The sequence below is a fragment of the Terrapene carolina genome, unplaced genomic scaffold, assembly GCF_002925995.2.
Source record: "Terrapene carolina triunguis isolate 2854851 unplaced genomic scaffold, T_m_triunguis-2.0 Scaffold242, whole genome shotgun sequence".
Taxonomy (NCBI): domain Eukaryota; kingdom Metazoa; phylum Chordata; order Testudines; family Emydidae; genus Terrapene; species Terrapene triunguis.
Genome location: NW_020664593.1, coordinates 1,095,193 through 1,101,025, shown reverse-complemented (window position 1 = coordinate 1,101,025; position 5,833 = coordinate 1,095,193). Strand labels below are relative to the sequence as shown.

The 5,833-nt window shown below is 43.3% G+C and overlaps 1 pseudogene; it reads right to left on the bottom strand.

Moving 5' to 3' along the window:
* Window positions 1-5,315: 5,315 nt before the first annotated feature.
* Window positions 5,316-5,433, bottom strand: LOC112119182 (annotated as a pseudogene).
* Window positions 5,434-5,833: the final 400 nt, after the last annotated feature.

Below are 5,833 nucleotides of genomic sequence, written 5' to 3'. Positions count from 1 at the left end.
GCCAAACCCCAGCAACCCCATATGCCCCAAACAGGACTCCCAAATTTGTATACAGGGTCATGTTCCATTCTTCTTCCCCCCATAAATCTCAGCACAACCCCCAGGGAGCTCTCACTCAGCAGGACTGGCTTCTTGTTGTGCATTCCTAGCCCCCACATCACAGAGGCTAAGGTAGTAAGCTAGAGTCCTGAAATGGGAAAGCAAAGAAGAAGAAAACTCCCTCTCCCAAAATGTTCCTTTCTACCTAAGCCAAACAGAAACTCTACCCACTGCCCAATAGTCTACTAACATACTCCCAATTCCCACCATTTCCTTCTCCCTTCTTCTCAAACATCATCAGTGCACTGTCTAACTCTCACTGCAGCAAAAAAATACCTCTTCATTCCACCCCACCCGTAAAAATGGTAGGAAAGACTCTGCTGGTGCAGGCAGAGACATCCTCTCAATGGGGTACATGTTCAAAGCATTGTGTTAAAGTGGATGGGAGTTAACAGCTTACAGTCTAGTGACAGTTTTAAAAATGTATCCCAAATCAGATTGCTTTTGTCTTTTAGCCCCAATTTACAGAGGTATCATCCGCATTAGCAAAGACCCTATCAAAGTCTGCAACAGGTCACTGATTATTCAAGGCTACAGTCTGGTTGGCTGATTGAGCCAGAAGAAAAAGTTTCAATTAGCTTACTTTAAACATCCATAACGCACAGTCAACCTGTGGAACTCCTTGCCAGAGGTTGTTGTGAAGGCCAAGACCATAACAGGGTTCAAAAAAGAATTAGATAAATTTATGGAGAATAGGTCCATCAATGGCTATTAGCCAGGATGGGCAGGGATGGTGTCCCTAGCTTCTATTTGCCAGAAGCTGGGAATGAGCAACAGGGGATGGATCACTTGATGATTACCTGTTAGGTTCACTCCCTCTGGGCACCTGGCATTGGCCACTGTCGGTAGACAGGATACTGGGCTAGATGGACCTTTGGTCTGATCCAGTAGGGCCATTCTTATGTTCCTATGTTTAAAAAATATCAAATGATTTTTCTTCATATTTGGCTTATTTTGTAGATCTTGTTGAGACTTAAGAATCAAGACAACTCTAAAGGCTGTGAGCTACTTTCTGATGTCAGTTGCACTGCTGTAAATCCTCAGTCACTCTGACAATGAAGTTATTCCAGGTTTACACTGGTGTAAATAAGATCAGAACCTGGCCCCATTTATATTGTAACTTGTATTTAGGGATGTATAAGAAATTCAATTTTTTGTTATAATAATTAACAAATCATTTATAATTATAAGGGACCATATTTTAAGGCATAAGCACAAGACGGGAGAGTTACGGCTGAGCTTTCACCTAACTTTGCATTTCCTGAATCTTTGGATTTCCCAGAGTCAGTCTTTGTCTACATTGGCTTTTAGCCACTAGTGTAGCTACTTTGATGTGGCTATGCTGGGGAAACCCCCTAGTGTAGACATGGAAACTGTGATTTACAGTGCTGCAGTTTACCGCTTGTATCTGTTGTGTCTCTAGCTAGGTAACTGTCAGTCTGTTTTCGGAGTGGCAGAGTGCGATGTAGTCTCATATAATAACATTTCCAATACAGTGTTGCATGGCTCTGACTTCATTTGCTTCTAATGTCCCCATAAGTGTCTGTATGAAGCATTCTGCTAACCCATTTGAAGCTGACTCTTGGTTTGTTGCTGGGTTGAGGTAGCAGATTTAGCATTTGTTACTGAATTCCTCAGAAACAAATTGAGAATGATTATCTGACACTTTCCCTTCAAGTAACCTATACGCAGCAAACATATACCTCAATGCTTTAATCAGCAGAAGTTCATTACGTGTACTACTTCTGTCCACCTGGAATAAGCATCAACCACAAGTACATTTTCTTATTGTTATCTGTAAATTAGCTGAAAACCCATTTCCTTCAGTCACAAATAACTATAATGATAAGCAGCTATCTTTAAAATTAACACTGACCTGCAAGCAAACTAGTAGTTGATGTCTCACTGACTACAACTTTCAAAACTATGTTGGTTTATTTGTTTTCCATTAGGACATTTTAGTTTGTACATCTCTTCAGAAATCACAGAGCCACAGCCCCTGAATCAGTTCCTATTCTCACCTATGCTGCCCCTCATGCTTGGGAGGGGCTCCCAGAAACATCCACAAAGCTACTTCATCGTCCACTTTCATATGCCTCCTTAAAACTCTCCTTTGTTGTGGTACCTACAAAAAGCTGGACAATAGTGAGGCTGCTGGTGTGTGAGACCACTGCCTATCATGCAGACCAACACTGTCTCATTGTTTCCTTGTACTCCCCCATCCGTTTGTACCGATCTGTTGTCTCTTGTTTTATACTTAGATTGTATGCTCAGAAGGGCAGCACTTTTTGTTCGGGCTCCTAGGCTCTACAGTAATACAAATAATGAAGAATAATAATAGTCTTTACCAATGAGATGTATTGGAGCTCTCTGCATTCCGCACTATAGAAGTTATGAGAAATGGTATAACTTAGAAGCTGCCTTTTCATAATGAGGCCTGATTCAAACAGACTACTCCCTACAGTTCTAGGCAACTGCACCTGCATTCCTCTTTTGTTGTCCAGCAAGGTCACCCAGTCTAGGGACCCAGCTACTCAGCCACCATCTCTCTTGGGTGGTAGAGCTCACCCCAGCTCTAACAAGGGATCTGGTAGGAGCCAGTCCTTCAAATCCCACAAAGAGTTTTTTTTTTCTATGGTTACAAGTTCATAACAGCTTTGATCTTCAGATATCATAATGCCACTATATAAATCCTTGGTACAACCACACCTTGAATACTGCATGGAATTCTGGTCACTTCAACTCAGAAAAGACATTAGAATTGGAAAAGGTAAGGAGAGGAGCAACAAAAATTATTAGGGGTACGGAACAGCTTCCATATGGGGAGAGATTAAAAAGACTTGGACTATTCAGCTTGTAAAAGAGATGACTAAAGGGGTACATGATAGAGGTCTAAAAATCATGAATGGTGTGAAAATAGTAAATAAGGAAGTGTTATTTAGCCTTTCACATAACACAAGAACCAGGGGTCACCCAATGAAATTAATAGGCAGCAGGTTTAAAACAAACATAAATAATTATTTCTTCATACACTGCATAATCAACGTGTGGAACTCGTTGTGAGGGCAGGCTGACTCTGCATTGTATGAAGAAATAATTCTTTATGCTTGTTTTAAACCTGCTGCCTATTAATTTCATTGGGGCAGGTTCTTATGTTATGTGAACTGGATTAAAAAAGAATGAGATAAGTTCATGGAGGATAGGTTCCTTGAGGGCTATTGGCCAAGATGGTCAGGAATGCTACCGTATGTTCTGGGTGTCTGGGACTGAACAACAGAAGATGGATCATTTGATAATTGCCCTGTTCTGTTCTTTCCTTCTGAAGCATCTGGCATTGGCCACTGTCAGAAGAAAGGATACTGGACACAGTATGGCCATTCTTATGTTCTTATTCAGCCCGTTTTCAGCTGTTCATAATCTTTTGAAATATCCACCCTTTGGACTGATTTTTTCCATGTGTAAGCTTTCTTGAAAGTGATTTGTGTCTGTCTGTCTGTAGGAGTGCGTGGCCATCCCTCCCTGTCCATCTCAGAGGGAGGTCACTTTTGGGTCCCTAATAAGGCAAGAGTTATTGGGAGATTAGTAGTCTCTACGACTCTGACCCTTTAGGTGGGACCAAGCGGCACGTAGCCCAGGGCCCTGGCCGCAGGCAAGGCTGAGCAATAAAGAGTCTACGGGCTCAGGCTGTCAAACATGGCAGAGCACCCAACAGTCTAGAAGCTCAGGCCCTTGGGCAGGGCGGAGCACAAACAGTCTGATGTCCTAGCTCTGGCAGATGGCAGAGAAACGCAGGCCTCTTGGCCTAAGGTGGGAAGGCTGCCACCCCAAGGGTGGGGATGGAAGCAGGGGGTAGGGGTCCCAGGCCCACCCTACTCTACTAGGTCCGAGCCCAGGGCCCCAAAAGTAACAGAGTGTTCCACCACTGGGTCAGCTAGGATCTGCCTTAAACACACTGACCTGGGTTCAGGCATTAACAAAACCAAACTACTGTCAGGTGTCGTTGGGCTACTTCCTACACTCTCCTTGCAGTGTACCTGTGGCTCAGGATCATCCTCTGTTTCCCTGAGGTGCATAGCTAGCAGCAGTCTCAGCAGCTCCTCGGTGCCCTGATCTGGCAGCTCTGGTAAGTCCTCAGTGCAGCAGGGGTCCTCTTCAGGCTCAAGCCCCAGCAGCAGGCAGGAGGTGTCTCTCTCCTTCTGCGCCTCCAGCCCAACTGAGCTGCAAGGCCAGCCTTTTATGCTTCCTGTGTTGCCCCTCTGCTTCCGGCAGGGCAGGCATAGGTGTCCTGGCTCCGCCCATCAGGGGCTGGGCAGGGGTTCCTCCCTCTCAATCTCAGAGGGAGGCCATGCCCCCTCGCTACACCATCCATCTGTTGTTATTACTATTTGTATTCCCACAGTGGCTAGGATCTCACTATGCTCGGTGCTGTCTGTCCATCTGTCTGTCTGTGTTCATAAAGTTTGAGCAAAATCCTTTCAGACATTTTTTAGCACAGCAATGGTGAAAAAATCCATTTTTCCTGATTTAGAAAAATTCAAACCACATTTTTTTAAAGACTAAGCTTCAGAGGGGAAATGGCTTAGATAGCTTGGAAAAATTGTTTTTGATTTTCCACAGTCACAAATGTTTGAAAATTGCCAACCGAGCATGCGCTATAGATTTCTTCATTAAAGCTATAGCTGTGCATTGTGGGTGAAATTCCAGTAACTGGGTTTAACAAGGGTAAATCCACCCCCCAAATTGTGGCCAGAAAATGGGTCCACACAGGCTCCCTGAAGCCCTTCTACACCTACTGTGTGCAGTTTTAGCCCCATTGGATCCACAGAATCACAGATCTTATGGCTTTTTCCCTGGCCTTCCATCTTGCGCCAGTGCCACAATGTACAGGGCTGGTGTAGAGGCCCCCTCCTCAGTGAGTTCAGTGGAAATCATAATGCAGGATAATAGGAATAACACAGACTGCTGTCTTGATAGGATGCTGAAATTGTAAATCAGTGTAGAATTCAGCCAGAAACAGACTTCAGTGTTGACAGCACCAGCATCCTAGAGTTTATCTAGTTTATGTCCCTTTACACAAAGCTTATACAAACCTGGGTCCTCTTGAGCCCAATAAATTTTGAAATGAAGAGATCTTGATTCTCCATTCTTGGAACTGCTGATTTTAATCTCCATGTGTTTGGCTTTTCTCTCTCTATTTCTCCCTCAAAACATCCCCAGTTAACTGAGATAAAATTAATTTAATATACAGTCCTCAAATAAAGGACATATCAGATATTAAACTGATAAGAACAGATACTACGCTTGATCTTAGCTCATAGAAAGCCGAGAAGCGAGTTCTTCAACAGTACATTGGCAAAAGTAGTGGGGCTTTAATCATAAAATCCCAGTTTATTTGCAGTCAGTGTCTATAGACATGCTAAAATATGCTGAGAATAGACAATAAAACCCAATTTTGATCCTAACATTAGCAAGTAGGACTACATACCCTTCAAAGGAACTGTAGTCACATACAACAGGGCTGAATGTGGTATTCTAATTTCAATCCCCTTGTGCTTTTTCTCCACCCTTACTGATAGATCTCACCCTTCAGTGATCTTAGCAGAGTGAAATCACAAACTCCCCAAATGATCCCCATCTGGAATGTCAGGAGGAAGGGAAATGCTTATGGAATGTTAAATGTTGAGTAAAATGTTGAGTATACAGTTGTCCTACAATCAGGAAATTTAAAATGGGT